The 17,313-nt window shown below is 44.2% G+C and overlaps 1 long non-coding RNA gene across 1 annotated transcript; it reads right to left on the bottom strand.

Moving 5' to 3' along the window:
- Window positions 1–790: 790 nt before the first annotated feature.
- LOC146187722 (uncharacterized) lies at window positions 791–17,060 on the bottom strand. The gene is made up of 4 exons (XR_014707143.1): window positions 17,033–17,060; window positions 13,925–14,047; window positions 9,752–9,848; window positions 791–833 (listed from the first exon to the last, which is right to left on the bottom strand). It is a non-coding gene; the product is annotated as an uncharacterized LOC146187722 (long non-coding RNA).
- Window positions 17,061–17,313: the final 253 nt, after the last annotated feature.

Genomic DNA, 17,313 nt, shown 5'->3' with positions numbered 1-17,313 from the left:
GTGTCGCCAAGCCATTGCATCACGGTAGACAAGCGGAGTTGTGAACAGCGCTTAACGATCTGGGGGTGGCACAGTGGTAAAGCGCTTGGCTGGGGATCCAAGGGATGGAGGTTAGATTCCCGGTGGAGACAAAATTTTTTTTTTTTTTGAGGAGGAGTCGCACACCTCTTAAGCGTTGCTAGGCAATGCTGGCAGAACATGGCGAGGAGGCTGCACAGCTGGCCTTGGCTGTGACGTCACACGTATGCGCAGAACTAGGCTATGTGAAGCCACGCGAAGCTGCAGTCTGATACGCGTAGACAAGCTTTCGCTTCAAAAGGTACGGCATGCAAAAACCTGTGCCTGGTTACCGACCCGCACACAGCGTGAGGATTGTTCGAGACTCAGGATTCAAAAGATGCAAAACAGCAGTGTGATCTTAGAGGACGAGAGACATTGACATAGGAATGCTACCATGCTATAGTGATACTCTGCATGGTTGCAAGGCTCCTACACCACTCCTCATGTTTGTGTTGCGCATAATACTAATATCCCAGCTTTAGGCCTTGTGCAAGGCCTCAATCAGTGTTTGCTGCAGTTGTGACAAAACGTTTTGCCGAAATGATGCCCTCCATGAGATATGCCTCATGTGCAAAGCATGCATGCTTGGAAAAGACACATGTGGTCACCTGGATTGGCTTTATTCATGCCATGTCTCAGCATGGCTGACACACTGCGGTCACAAAACATCTGCTTTCGGTCCACCAGTTTGGAGCTTGGATATAGGTTCCCTTGTTCTGCTGCTGTTGACCTGCTGGGTTCGGGCTTGGATACAGGTTTTCACTGTGCGACGTCTGCAAAATGCAAAAAAAGCAGGACTATATCCCAGATCCAAAAATTCAGCTCATGTTTTTCCAAACATTTTGGGAAAGGGACAAGTAGGTGCTATACTATTATTTGACAACAATTCAATTCAAAAAGTTTCGATTCTGAACTACAGAAATCTGAGGAACTGACACGAGCATACAGACTGTTCAGCATCAGACCCCCCACAAAATTTGATACCTCAGTCGAACAGATATTTCAAGGGCCTTCGAACCATGTCCTATCGACCAATCAGATAAATGAAGGGGAAATGAGGGTATTCGTTATAATACATGAAGAAAAGAAGCCAACAGTCGGCGAGGCCAAGGAAAGCACTGGGGATTGTACTTTTTTTTTTTTCAATTTTTGCTTCGGTAATAACACAAATTAGTAATGTAATCTGTTTAGGGGAAAGATAAACACAAAGTAGAAGCAAAAACAATGTGCCGATGGTGGAGACCGAAGCCACGACCTTCGAATATCGCGTCCGGTGCTCTTCCAACTGAGCTACATCGGCCACTGTTCCACCTGCTACTTTCTTACGTATTAATGTTGTCTCTATACGAACCTTGAGAGTGTTCACCAGCGCCGCCCTCAACCATAGCGGTGGACGTGGAATGTCCTGTGTTACCGCCAGCGTCACATAGAATGTGATCAAGAGCGAGGGCGAAAGCTGTGCTTTATGCTACCTATGGCTTCAAGACTTCCAGAACCGAGACCCCCGTAGGCGACAAGCAGATAAATTAAGGGGAATTGAGGGTACTCATTATAATACATGAAGAAAAGAAGCCAACAGTCGGCGAGGCCAAGGAAAGCACTGGAGATTGTACTTTATGGGTTTGGTCCCCACCATCGTCACATTGTTTTTCCTTCTACTTTGTGTTTATCTTTCCCCTAAACAGATTACATTACTAATTTGTGTAATTACCAAAGTAAAAATTAAAAAAAAAAAAAAGACGAGTACCCTCATCTCCACGTCCACCGCTATGGTTGAGGGTGGCGCTGGTGAACACTCTCAAGGTTCATATAGAGACAACATTAATACCCAAGAAAGTAGCAGGTAGAACAGCGACCGATGTAGCTCAGTTGGAAGAGCACCGGACGCGATATTCGGAGGTCGTGGGTTCGGTCCCCACCATCGGCACGTTGTTTTTCCTTCTACTTTGCATTTATCTTTCCCCTAAACAGATTACATTACTAATTTGTGTGATTACCAAAGTAAAAATTAAAAAAAAACACACAAAGTACAATCCCCAGTGCTTTCCTTGGCCTCGCCGACTGCTGGCTTCTTTTCTTCACCTATCGATCAATGACATTTGTACACCGCTTCATGAAAAGCTACAATAACTACAAAGTCAAGAGAGCAGTGCAAAACTGGAGATTTAAACGGCCTTCGAGAAGTAGAAGTGTGCACTCTTGGATATGGCTCAGCATACACGGCTAAAGAATAAAAATAAACCTGAAAGATTATGCAATCCTACATATATGATCATATGAAGATGCACCTCGACTCAACCTTCTGCCTCTGCTCCAGAGTGAAGGAAACAGCTGTTCCTCTACTCAAGGCTTGGTTAGAATTCATGACGGCCTCCGAGCGTTCCTTCCAACAAAGTCTTCTTGAGAAATACCATGCGGAAAGAATGCATGGAGACCTTGACTGAAACCTTTAGCCCCAGCGATCCTCGAGGCATTTTTTTTTAGAAATGAAGCTTTACTTTAATCGCTCCTCGAGTGCAGGAGAAAACTCAAGTTTTCTCATGAATTTCAAAGTTGCAATGACGCTAATATAGGGCCACTTCGACCTCCACTTGCAAACATGAGGCATTGTAGCGTTCACACGCTGTGCGGACTTCATTCTACTGCATACACAGCCTTTCATTAAAGCGGATATAATAAGATTCACAGACCCACTTTTTGAAGCATTGGCTCTGTGGGAACCTATCTGACTCGAAAATACTGAAACATTGTTTCAAGTATGACCAAGACAAGTCTCCCGAAGTCCATGCAGCTAACGATGAGTATGTATAGCTGTTGTCAGGTGCAGCTTTTAATGCTGTAGTTGATCACCGCATTATACTGCTGTGGTATAGGCATATTTCAAGTTGTCACCGGATGCCTCAGCAACATTTCAGAGCGTGCCGAGTGCCAAATTGCAGCAAGCATTTGACGGCTAACAGCAAACAAAGCATGTGCAGGGGTTTCTATGAACCACTGTGAACAGTGGTGCAATTGTAGGGAATGGCATATTGTAAATAGGAAGAGGGAGGTACCGGAGGTGCTTGGTTAGAATTCATGACGGCCTCCGAGCGTTCCTTCCAACAAAGTCTTCTTGAGAAATACCATGCGGAAAGAATGCATGGAGACCTTGACTGAAACCTTTAGCCCCAGCGATCCTCGAGGCATTTTTTTTTTAGAAATGAAGCTTTACTTTAATCGCTCCTCGAGTGCAGGAGAAAACTCAAGTTTTCTCACGAATTTCAAAGTTGCAATGACGCTAATATAGGGCCACTTCGACCTCCACTTGCAAACATGAGGCATTGTAGCGTTCACACGCTGTGCGGACTTCATTCTACTGCATACACAGCCTTTCATTAAAGCGGATACAATAAGATTCACAGACCCACTTTTTGAAGCATTGGCTCTGTGGGAACCTATCTGACTCGAAAATACTGAAACATTGTTTCAAGTATGACCAAGACAAGTCTCCCGAAGTCCATGCAGCTAACGATGAGTATGTATAGCTGTTGTCAGGTGCAGCTTTTAATGCTGTAGTTGATCACCGCATTATACTGCTGTGGTATAGGCATATTTCAAGTTGTCACCGGATGCCTCAGCAACATTTCAGAGCGTGCCGAGTGCCAAATTGCAGCAAGCATTTGACGGCTAACAGCAAACAAAGCATGTGCAGGGGTTTCTATGAACCACTGTGAACAGTGGTGCAATTGTAGGGAATGGCATATTGTAAATAGGAAGAGGGAGGTACCGGAGGTGCAGTTGTGCCATGGAACACCTGTGCTGCACACATCGATGGCTTGCAGATTGCCTCAGTGCATAATGTTTTAGACGCACGGTGCTGTGGGGAGGGGGGTCAATTCTGTCTTCAGAGTGGCTCAGGGATATTCGCAGTCAAGTACATTTACAATTACAGATCCTAGCTTGCTTGGAAACAAGCGGCATTTGATTCTGGAAAGCCAAATTTCTTGGCTGGGCTGCATGCGCTGCAATATGCTTCTTTGCACTTTACATGTGCTCAACGCTCACCGCCGAGCACTTCGAGTGCAAACACGCAACTAGGTCACTAGATTTCACAGCAATTCTAGCACTTCTCAATGCCTAAATCCTGTTCTACACAAGCTTTATGTCAATGACAGAAAATGTTGCCAGACGTGAATTGTTTTCAGCCATTTTTCACAGCTGCCTTGTTCATGCAGTTTGCAAAACATATTTTTGTTCTGTTGTGGCCAAAGAAAGACACAAACGCAGGCAGCCAGGAACGTGAGTTTTATTCACGAATGCCTTTGCTTATATAGCCCTTGTCTTGCGCATGCGCCTAAACTGACATCTGATATTGCGCAAAACAAGGGCTATATAGGCCGAGGCGTTGGTGAATAAAACTCACTTCCATTCCCAGCTGCCTGCGTTCGTGTCTTTCATCGGCCACAACAGAGCAGTTTTACTAGGCTGGGACTTTTTTTTATGCAATAAAGCAACTCAGGCTATGAGTAGTGAACTTAGACAGCACCGCGAGTCTGAAGACGTCTGTACTACCCTGATATGACAACTAAGCCATTGATGCCTCTAGCACAAATGTTCATTGTTCCAAAGGCTCAACTGCGCTGCTGTGGGCCCCCAGCTTCCTTTATACGTATGTGCTAAGACCAAAAATGGGAAGACTGCCCAATAGGGGGTGATGAAGAGGCCATGTTTGATGTTTCAATGTCCGAAAGGGGGGGGCTGCCACTTTCAGGCAGTGTCTGATGAGTCCTAATCTAAACATCCTGAGCATACACACACGCAGCAGCAAGCGTGCAATACATGTCTAAAGGTGTACGCCGAGATATCTACAGGCCGTCACAGAGTGTTCTCGCTATGTCTCCATAGCTAAAGCAAAACTGATCTGCGTGCCCACCACCGCAGTTTTCTCTCAGCACCATCGGAGTGCTGTAAGTCTTCAATGCAAAACCATTACTAGCCCTTTTACACGTAATGTCGTCTTCGACCGTTGTTGGCTGTGATGGTTCTGAAAGAAGAGCAATCACGCCATTGTTGTGCATAGAGCAGCTTGGTAAGATGAGGCATGCGGCTGAGCTCAATACAGGAGGATCAGATGGCGTGACATTTGGAAAAACCCTTTAACGTGAAGTGCACTGAGCAGCTGCCCTTAGTTCAGATTGAAAGCGAAGCCAGCAAAGCATCTATATCTACTGTGGCTGCATTAGCTGTGCACCGCTGCCTACAAGAAACGAAGTACATCAACTGTGTGTGCAGCCAGCCACACCTACTCTCGCTCAGCTAAAGTCTGCTTTGATTGATTTCCTGCTTAGCCAATGATGCCAATGGTGCTAGTGGGGCCTTTGATGGAGATGCTGGCAATTAAGACGTGGCTGCTGATTCCGCAGTGCCGGTTTTGCAAAAGCCATTCTTTGCAGGCAGAAGCCCCTTATCGAAACATTTAGGCAGTGATCGTGCAATCAGAAAGTTCGGTCAAAAATCTGGTTTTCTGGTAAATCAAAGGGTTGGAAGGTATGTACGCAACATGCCTTTCCCCACAAGTGTGTCCCTGTCTCTGGAAGTCACCATGCAGAGCAAACTTGCTCTTAGTCCTCAAATGTGTATCATAGCTCTGCATTAAGTAGGTTCTGAAACATTGCTCCCATATAGTGACAATTTGAAATGTGCAGCACCACAGAAGTATGTGATGATCAATTACAGCATTGCAGTTTGTGATAGGCCATGGTTATGCATACTTGGTGTCAAAAGCTGGGATGTCAGGAGGGTAGCCAAAGCTGTATCCACGAAACAATATGCCAGAAGTTCTGGGTTGAACAGGGTTGACCTGGGCCGTCACTCAGCCAATGCTTCACAAAACAGATCTGTGCATACTCACTGCATCCACTTTTGTGAAAAGCTGGATAAACTCGCAGAACAAAGCACAAATAGCGAGCAAATGATATAATGTCCCGTGTTTACAAGTTGAGTGGCAGTCGATGAGCCCTCAAGGTCACCTAACTGCCAACAAATGAAAAGCAGGCATTGAGGGCTGCATGGAGTTGAAGTTCAAGTGAAAGTATTTTTTGTGAAGTGCCAATTTCCTGTCACGATACTCAATCTCACAAGCTGTATGCTGCCCTGCGAATGGCACAAGAGCCCTGGCCCATTCAGGATCATACAGATTATAATAGGTAATTGTGCTCCAACGTGCCTCTTGCTCCTTGAACTGACCAGGGTGAAAATGGGGGCACAATTATCTACAAAGGCTCTTTGCAAAACTCAAGAGTATCAGCTATCCTGCATAGCGCAATTCCTGTGGGAAAATATTTTTGCAGGTCCTGGGTGCACAGTCACGTCACACATGGATGACGTAGCCTATACGACACATATATGTATCTCCTAGATTTTTTTTAACAGATGCGCGCTGCTCAGTCAAGACGAGATGCGCGGGAATGTAGTGAGCACTGATTCTGTGCGTTTGCAATTTTTTGCTTTTGTTCTGTTTCTTTCGATAGTTTAGTGTACAGCTTGTATGGGTATGCAAAGCGACGCGGGGACTCTGGAGTTGAGTCGGCTTTTTCGCATCATGTCACCGGGATGGTGCGTTTGCTCTCCGCAGTGTAATGAATATGTGCAAGAGTACTTGCCGTATGTGGGGCTGCATATATTCAGTACCAGAGCTTGAGTTATTTGCGTTATACACATGCAGTTTTGTAGTGGCGCAAAAAATTATTCTGTCAAGACAGAGTATCTTCTGAACGGTGCATAAACATTGATGTTTGGATTAAGCCATGAAATAGTATACAAGATGTTTCACATAAGGTTTGGTTTGGGGTTTAATGCCCCAAAGTGATTCAGGCTTGTATCACATAGCGGGCTTAACTTAAGGTACAAAACCTGCCCCAGTGCACGGGCACAGAAGCAGCCAAATCTTCAGTGCTCCCTCCACTGCCACTCAGGCTATCGCAGCGCACACCTCACTGCTACGGGAAAAAAGGAGCAAGCGTGCATACTGCTCTGTGCTTTGCCAAGGGCAGCTCCAGGCGGTCACTCGTTTGAAACAGCACCACCTGCGCTGGCCAAACCCCCCCGCCCCCATTTTTTTATCCTCTCCGCACTACTAAGTAAAAAAAAAAAGGAAGAAGCATACATGCTGCTGTGCGCTTAGCTCGGAGAACAGCTAGACCCCCCTCCCACTACCTCCACTCCCCCTTCCCATCCACCCACAATTTATCAAGCGCCCCGGGCAGCTTGAAGCAGTCACTCGTTTTAAAGCACTTTGACAGCCAACCTCCCAGTACCCTTTCGTCCTTCCCGCATAGACGAGAAAGACCTTGCAGCCCTTTTCTCACTCCCTCCCAGTAGAATGAAAAAGGAAAAAAAACCGCCACGCAGGATATGCAGGAATAATACAGACACGTCACTTTTGTGTCAACAAGGTATGAGTTGCTTTGGCCTGAGCAGAAGATAGGGAGGACTAAAGATTTGACTGCTTCTGTGCACAGTGTGTTAGAGCACAGGGCTCAATCGGCCACCTTTGTACCTTAAGTTAAACCCGTTACATGAAACAACTATAGTGCTAAAAAATTGTTAGTTCAATAACTAAGCCACATCTTGTATAAATTCACAGCTTAATTTCAAACATCAACATTTATGTGCCCTTAGAAGATGCTCTGTCTTGACAGCTACTTCTTTTCACCACTACAAAACTGCAAGTGTGTGGTGTGCATGTGTGCAAATAACTCATGCGCTATAAATATGTTCGCAGCCCCACATAGGGTCAGTACCCTTGCACATTTTCATTACAATGAGGAAAACAAACGCACGATCCTACTGCGAAGAAGCAGACTCATGACTCAGTTCTTGTGTCGCTCGAATATCAGCAACCCTGCCAAACCACCAGAAGAAAAAGAACGAAAGCTAAGCAAAAATTGCGAACACACAGAATCAGTGCTCACTCCACATTCCCCCGCATCGTGCCTTTTGACTGAACAACGCTTTTCTCTCAAGAAAAAAAAGAATACAAACTCCACGAGTAATGTGTAGGTGACATATAGTAGGCTATGTCAATGAAGTATTATGTGATTGTGCACTGAGGACCTGCAAAAATATTCTCCCAATCCCCGTTGCGGCAGAAGTTGGGTGCCATGCTGAATATTTCTGTATTAAGTCTCATGTTATGCACGAATCTTGGGAGGAGCATGCCTTCTCTATTGAAAACCAGAAGGGAAGGGAGGGGGGTTATGAATGGTACCTGTAAGGTTAAGGTGCTCTTAAGAGCTTAATCCCTTTAATAGAGAGAGCAAACCAAGGCAGAGTGAAGCAGGTAATGGATGTGGTCATTGTCACAAGAGATGTCTCCCGGCAGCACCCTATTTCTGCCCCAAAACAGGTTTTACCGCCACAGTGAAGGGGTTTTCGCTGAGGAGAGAAGCACTGCAGAAGTATTCTGCCAGAACAACCCCATACCGCCATTTACATTTGCTGAAACTTGTGAGTTCTCCCTCCTCACTCACAAATCATGAGGATGTGCTTTGGTCTACTCTCCATGGAAGGGGTATGGTATCGGTTACCTTTAAGCCTCAAAACAATGCTTTTCACAAACACGCACATATTTCAAGGTGGAAGCAAGGCCACCTGTTTCTTGCCACATTTGTTATCATCAGCAGCTGCATTTCAATGAGGACAGAAGCCAGCAACACTTTCCTCAGTAGTTTGTAGTACCTCCGCCGCCAATACAGCTAGCCGAGAAGTAATAACTGCTTGACATGATTCCACATGCACAAATTACATCAGCTTAACACTTAAAAGTACAGATAAGACTGAATTTTCCCATCCAATTAAATGCTCAACCACTTCCTTCTCAGTTGCTGCAGTGCTACTGGCATCCCGGTACATGGCATCCCAGCCATGGCGGTATGGTGAAAATCTGCAACCAGTATGCACTCAAGAACTCTGATCACATGTGGCCGGCCTGCCACTACTCAGAATACTGTCAATCATATTCAAATGAAAGATGGTAGTACTTATATGAAAGCAGTGCAATGTCAAGACTACTGAAACCTATATCGACTGCATTGCCCCTACTGTACTCTGCTAATTTAATTTGCAGTCAGAGGAATATAACTAGCCCAACAACTGCAGCAACCACAGTGAAGGTGCATGAGCTTCACTTCAAGGTGTACTATCCTCACATCTTATAAAATCAGCTGGTAATGAGATTTGTTTCAAAACTTCTGGCTTTTCCTACCTTAAAAAGAAACTTGCATTTTCTGTAAAATAGCATTTTAGTGAATAGAATGCAGAAATGTATAACACAAGCTAGCTTCAGCTTGTCCTCAATGTCCTTTTATTACCCTAAAGCTGAACATTAGCTATGAGAGACATCATGAAAGAGGGCTTCTGGGCTAATTTCCAGAGCCCTCCCTCTTCCACAAAAAGTTCTTTAAACTGTGCACTGGCACTGCCCAACATGTAGGCAAATTTGCATTTTGCCTGTATCGACAGGCCCCAGGCACCATTCCATTCCATATTCTCAGGCTCAGCAGCCAAATGCCATAGCCAGTAAGCAATGGCAGCAATCAAAGAAAACACTGAAGAAACCTGAACCTCAAAATAAACATAAGGAGCCACAAATGCAATAGCAGGTTAGGCAGATAAGAAACTACACATGCTGAAAAATGTCTTCAGCACTTACATCAATGTCCTACTTGCCCATCATAGCACTGTGCGATTCTGGCAAAGGGTATTGTAGAGCTTGAAGAAGCCATTGCTTTGAAGCCACATGGAGCTTGCTGTAAGGTAAAAAGTACCATGAACCAACAAATCAAAGCGTAATATAGTGCAAGACCTACATGCAGAGTCTTTGTGAGCAAGAAATAAAGGCATAGAATAGGAACACCACAATACTCTTGAAATGATGCGTGGCATGCTGGTGTAAGTCACTGTATGAATTCGCCTCTGCCTGCTAAGTAATCCTAGATTAATATTTTTTTGGATTCAAACTTTCACTTTAGGATTGAATTCGTTGAAGGGCGACTGCCTATAAAGCCAGAGAAGAAACAATGTTGACATCACCCGAGACATACCAACACTGAAATAAATCCTTTCACTCCATCTCGTCGCCAGCCTGGCAAAAGAACAGGTCAGGCATCACAGTGGCCCTAGTTACAAATAAAGCATTTACTTGATTTTAACTGCAAGTACATTTTAACATCAACCTATCCATAATCCACTAATGCCCACTAGGCCCAAGATCAGACAAGCTCTCCCTTTATGCTTTATATCGAGCGAGCCTCTTAATTTGTAGTGCAGGGCCTTAATACATGCCTGTAACTACAATACTACTTTTCTAAGAGATGTGGAACTTCATTAGAATTCATTTTATGACCTAAGTAGCAGAAATTGTATTTTATCTTGAACAAAGCAGCCCGAAAAAACAAGGCTGTGAAAGGAGACAAGACAGGCGCTAACTTGCAACATATAAAGGAGTCAAGCGACAATGCAAACCACTCAATCACTTATAAGCAGAAAGCAAAACATGAGTCACTAAAATTTAAGAGCACTTCCCTAATCTAGATATCCCAACTCACTGCATGTTAACACGATGGATGGCTCACTAGCACATTCATTACCTAGTCGTGAAATGCCTTCAGCTTCAATGATTTTCCAGCTGATTTGAAATGGATGACAGCCAGAATGTGCGCAGCTGAAAGAAACTGAAAGCAAAAAGTGCATTCTTTACAATGCACAGCCAAGTTGGTACCTCTACCTATATCTACATAAATGGAACCGCTCGGATATTTTAGTGATTGATGTTTTGCTGTCTGCTTATCAGTGACTGAGCAGTTTGCGGCGTTGCTTGGCTTTATATATTTCATGTTTGCATCAATAAAATTTAGTTGCGAGTTACTGCCTGCTTGCCTCCTTTCACATCCTTGTTTTTTCGTGCTGCTACTTTCAAGATGACGCCTTACCAACTCATGCAAATTGCCATCCTTCTCAAAGTATGTTAGTCAAAGAAATTTACTTCATTTGGTACTGACCAACACACATGACCAGGTTTGATGCAACTTAAAGGCGATCAAAGAGAGTACCATCATAAAGCATGAAAGTTGGCTCAGAAATGCACCTTTCCATGCCAGTGTAGCTTGCACAGACATGAATTTCTGTGGTAAACAAAACACTGGGCTGCTGCAAGGGTGGTACAGCAGAAGCAGAGGGTGCTCCGACAGTAAGAGGAAATATGGCATTGAATCTTGCTATACACGGAGACATGTTGTGGGCTATGCAGCCAAGGTACGAAAGGAAAGGAGACAAGTTTTAGTCTCTTTGCCGAGGAGAGTGGTTTGCTCACTATTTGGGCTAGGCATGTGCAGGCTTGAAGTGAAGGGAGAAAGTTGGAGAGTTAATGCAAGGTCACTAGCGCTGAAGTAACCCACTCTACATGGCAAGGGAAGAGAGGTATGTTGCCTTCACTTTCTTGCCTAGCTTCAGCTGCATAGCCAGACATTTAACCCTGAGTATAGTGATGTGCTACCGTGTAGAATTGAACACTGAAAGTAGCACAGGAGTACAGCATCATTATTCTATCCATGATAAACAGGTAATACAGGTAAAGAGCATGCTGCGCTCTAAGGTTGCTGACGACGTATTTACTTATCTTACATTAAAAAAAAAAGTTAGTGACCCATAAATATGATACTTCTGCTATTATGAGAACTCCACAGCTATGTAAATTGCATGAAGAAAGTGAACCTATGGATAGCTTGCACTGACGACTCACTAGGCACCCACTGGTGAACCAAAAGTAGAGCAAAAATCTGTCTAATTTGCATTCACCATCTTCATCATGCAGGTATTGCAGACACTAAGCACAGTTCACCATCATAGCACTTATGATATCATCCAAGCCATCTATAAAAGCTACCCAGATTATTACATGAACATTTCAGTAGAGATATGACTTTCCAAGGGTCATATTATGACACTGACCAAATTCTCATGAAAAAAAAAAATTATGACCAAATCAGCACCTTTCTCGGAGTTCAGTGCATGGGCGTGAGATATGCTTTTACACTTCTTTTCGTCAACTGCTACTGTTTCAGGAAAAGGGGTCATCAAACTAAGTAACCTGAGTAGAGTTGCAAACAACGAAATTTAGGAGTGTGGTGAGGGGCAGACTTTGTGGCATTGCGAAGGTACTCTACTAATGCTAACAGTAGGCAGCCTTGATTTGATCATGGTGTTCCACATTGTAGATAGCTCTGGATAATTTCGACCATCTACGCTTCTTTAGTGTGCACTGACACTATAAAGCACATGGGCACCTAGCATTTTTCCACCATCGAAATGCAACCACCCCAGCTAAGACCGAGCCCGCGTCACCCAGCTCACTAGTCAAATGTCCTAAACGCTGAAGCTGCCACAGTAGGGTGTAGGCAGCCTTGAGGCAGGGTTGCATTTGCAGGCATGTTTTGTACAAGTCAAGCTTATATAAGCTAGGTATGGCCAAACTGTGGCTCATGAGTAGCATGAGGCTCCTTGCAAAGTCCAGGTGCAGTTCACGACTGCTTGGTACCTGTCCACCTCTCACCATTCACAGTATTTCTGCATCTACAGCCAGCTTCTTTTTTTTTTAGGAAAAAACAAAACAAAAATACAGCCAGCTTCTCTGTTCTTTCCCCTTTAAGTTCCAAACCACCTTTTGTTTAGTATTCTTTTGAACAATGAAACAATGTGCCACCCTATGGACACACATCGAACAGAGCTGCTCACGACTGTAAACATGCTCATTCGAGAACTTCAATCTGCTTGCTTTACAAATGGGGCAGTAGAGGCATATTAACAGTCGTGGCATGAGTTCTTCACTCTGACCACCTGCTTTGTTAAATAAAAAAAAAAGTCATTATCATCATTTACTTTGCTCTTTGTAAAATTGCCTTTTTAGTCGAGAGTTCTCATTAAAGGTATGGCAGCTGTTGCTGTAGGCCCATAGTTAACGAGCTGTCTGACATATGCCCGCACTGCACTCGCTTGCTCATACATGGAGCTGAGCCTTAGCAACCTTCGTGGTGATGCAAAGAGATGTTTGCCCATGCTAACATCTTGGCATTTCCATAATGGCGCAGATCAGTGTCTCCACTCCCACTTGTGCTGTGAGCATTCCCGTCACTAGCACATATTGAAACCAAAAGCGATGGCAGCAGGCAATGTGACATATGCCAGCAGAGAGATGTTCACTTGCTTTTCCTCCACATATAGTGAATTACAATCCCAGAACTTAAGTGGATTGCCCGCTCCACAACAGAGCACCTGCATCCAGCACAAATTGTGTCCCGACTGTGTTTGGAACTCATGCTAGCGCAAGTAGGTAGTGCCCATGGACTGACAGAGGAATTGCCAGTCATTCTGTGCGCTAGCCTGTGCTTCGTGTACACATGTCGTCTGTTTTAAACCTGTAATAGGTCTTAGAATGGTGTTGACCTCAACAGTTTATGCCATTCTTTCAGATAGTCTAGTGCGGGCAAGCACGGTAAGATTTCTTTGGCACTATTCTCAAATAAAACAAAGGCTCAGATCACTGTTTTCACTGTTTCAGAGTTGAGGAATGGCTTCGAGTTCACAAATAGCACACAAAGATTGTTTCTGCACATAGTTTTCCAGTCGCACTCTGAGCTGAGGTCTTTAAAAAAGATTATTGCAGAATACTGCTGCTCTCAGACTTGCTGTCCTCAAAAGTGAGCACTAGTTCATGACAGCAATTTGCATTCGTAGCAGCGGCAAGTACCAATAGTCGATTATTGCAGAGGGCACAGCAAGCGCAGCAGAGACAATCTACTGGAAATGGTAGGTGCAGCTGAACACATACTCAAGTAAATTTCCAGCTGGTCCTGTTGATTTCGGCAGAGCAATCCAGACTGCTCCATGGAGCGATCTTGGCTCAGCAATCGCTCCTCATCTGCATTTGGAAGATGAAACCTGTGTTCCGGATCTGCATTTGGAATACAGTTGGTCCAAAATGAGCAGAAAAGAATGTTCTGTAAGCGACCACAGTCTGTTATTGGAATTCACCATTAACAGAGTTTTACTATCTACCACCTCGATCTGCTCATAATTTAAGTAGCATTATAAGTCTGTGATCCTGCAGGGACCTCCGATCTCACACAAAGGATTCAGTGGCGTAGCAGGCACAACACACATCAAGAGGTGCCAGATAGTGTAACTTGTAAGAAATGTTATGCTAACTCTTCGTTACTTGCTAGCAGAGCAAACAGTATGTCCGTCATCAAACCTTCTTTTAAACCCTACTTCATGGCAATGGAAAAAGGCATTTCGAGTCCACTTGAGGTCTAACTTAGTACAGTAGCGATGAACAAGCCCCTGAGCCTGCCATGTGCCAAGGCGTAAATGCGCTTCACTGTATTGCACGAGTGAACAACCGGAAGGCTGGAAGCTTGAACAATCTGTTTCCAGAAAATGGTGACGTTGTTTGAGCAGTTAGGTTGGAATAATAAGCAAGCACTCTGCCCGTACCTTCATTTACTGGATTTCCTCTCAAAGGTATGTATGCCCAGCAAACAATGTCTGCAACTTAATCCAGGAGTAAAATCACAGCATGTTCTGAGGACTTCGATCATAACATTGAGTTTTTGATCATTCCAGTCACCTCAACATCAAATCCAAGACATATGTGGCAGCTTATGGAACATTCGCACATACAAAACACACCGAGAAATGCAAGCCAGTCAGTCTAAAGGCAGCCTATCATCCTCATATTGTTCATAGCCTTCCTAGTGCCACCAAGTTTGCTTCCCTACCACCCTCTGAACATGCAATGTTCCACCCCAACTCGGGTTACACACAAGCAGTGCACCAAGAAAGGCAAAAGTTCATCCCTAGCTCCCACTACGTCAACTCGGAAGAATGTGCAGAGTCGGACCAGATATATAAATTTTCACAAGAGAATTCAGTCAAGTGCCATGTTTCCATCTTTCAACTTTACTTGCTCTCTAGCAGATCTAGCTTGGATTCATTTTGCACTCAAAGCTCAAGTTATGTTTCAACAACTTCAACATATTTATCAGGACTGCAGTGCAACTGCCTCTATTATCCAACCTTTTTTTTTTTTTTTTTTTTGCTGAAGTTGACATGGTGAGTGAGCAGTCTAGTTATACAATAACTTTTTTCCAGTTTTAACAGACAATTAGAGAAATAATTTTTGTGAGCTTTCCTTTTTAAAGCTGCTTTGCTGACAAGTTCCTGCCTGCAAGCCAGTGAAGAAAATGTGGGATTATAGCTATCTGCACACTTCCATTAAATGATCTCAACACTGACATGATGATCAAGTGATATCTAGGAAGATATTGGCACCAGCGCAGCAAGCAGTCTGCTGCTTGTGCATCATGACGGGCCAATGCTATCGAACTGCCAAACCTTTTATCATGTCAAAACACGCTCACCCGATCAATTATGAATTGTGAAAGGCTACGCACTCAAAAGTGGAAACACATCCATCCAAAAAGTAAAAAGAAGTAAATTGCAGAATGTAACGTGACTGTTCAAACCATGTATGGAAGTGCATGCGGCCACCAAACGATTCATAAATGTGGTAGCCATTCATGAGCTAGATCCAGACACACCACCACTTGTTGTTGCGACTAAAGGAAGAAGATAACGAAAATGCACGGGCCTACTACTGGCTCTGTAGCTGAGCCACCTCCACTGCCTCGTGCGGACAGAAGAGAAAATAGAGAAGAAAAAAGTGGGAGAGAGAGAGGCACGTCGCAACAGCCGTCGTCCACCACTGAAACGGTAGTAGGTACAAAGACTGCCTACAACAGATAGAAATCCAGTGGCAGGCTAGCCCCCGCCGCAAGCTGCGGTGACCTACCAATCGCAGCACCGTAGGGCCAGGAGCAGCCACCCCCGAAACCAGTTCCTTATCAACATCTACAGTTGTTTCTACAAAACATGCATAAATTAAAAAAACACCACACTGGAATGATACCTTGAGCAAAGGCTTGTTTTGCTTGGAATCCTGCATGCACTCCTCAATTTAAAACCTGCATGAATTTCATACACTGCGTACAAAAAAACCTGCACACATTTTGATTCACATTTCATATCAGGGAAGATGTCGATGGGGCATCTCAGCACAATTAGTAGAGTTTTTTGCTTCATTTGTAGATAATTACACAAGAAAATCAATACTATTGGTACTGTTGAATGCATAATTAACTTTACACCTTACTGCTATTTTTGGACTGAAGGCCTGAGTTTGGTGTCTGTCATTTATATGCACTTTGTAGTTTTTGTGGATTACTTCAGTCAAAACAAATTATGCAAAAGAAAATGTGAAGCCAATACAGGTGAAAAAATTCAAAAATAGCTAAAAAAACTTTTTTTTTTTTTACCTTCTACTTGCACCCAAGGCTCGACAATGGTGCTTTAAGTACGATTACAGCTGAATCATACTGCCGTCGCGTGTTCGCCGGCTCCTTATCCCATAATCCGCAATATTTATAGAACATTTGAATAATGAGCTAGCCCTGTCGTAACGCAGGTAGGTTTTACCGCTTTTCAGTCCGTGTAAATTCAATGCACAAGCGCCGGAGCTTCAACTGCAGCACAACGTAAGGACCGGGTCGAGGCACTTACGAAGTTGCCCATACTAAATTCTTGCCGAAGGCTGAATCGCAGTACGGCACCGGCATCATGCACCCCGCAATGAGCTTACGAATGATGATTTGTACGGCATATTTTACTCCAATCGTGCAGCCCACGACACTGTCTCTTTTCCAAGACGCTGCAAAAGCATTAACACCCCCCCCCCCCTTACTTTGTCAAAACCAAACAACCGTTTGTTATGAACGCGTCTTGTTGTTTACGAACTAACAAACTAGCATTGTGTTGGCATGCATGACCAGTTCTGCGCTGTTTTCAGAAGAATGTGCAGGACAGAAGGAAATTTACTTACATCTGAGATGCCAAACGTGTCCCGGGTGCGTATTGACAAACCATATCCCGTAGGAACACTCGAGCAGACGACGCTCTGACGCGCAAGCACGTGACACGACGTCACTTCCTTTAAGTTTTTTTTTTTGCTTGTTTCTATTTTTTTTTTACGCCAAAGAAAGATGGCCAGATAGCGGCGCACACGCGCGCGCCGTTAAACTGGTTAAACGCTTCGCCGACGCGGGCGTTGGTTAGCCAGCCAAGCGCGTATCCTTCTACCATGGCCTAGTGGCATGTGCCTGT

This window comes from Amblyomma maculatum, chromosome 5, assembly GCF_055883805.1.
Source record: "Amblyomma maculatum isolate TAMU_Amacu chromosome 5, ASM5588380v1, whole genome shotgun sequence".
Lineage (NCBI taxonomy): Eukaryota > Metazoa > Arthropoda > Arachnida > Ixodida > Ixodidae > Amblyomma > Amblyomma maculatum.
Note: the sequence above shows the minus strand (reverse complement) of the source record. Positions and strands in the feature narration are given on the sequence as shown.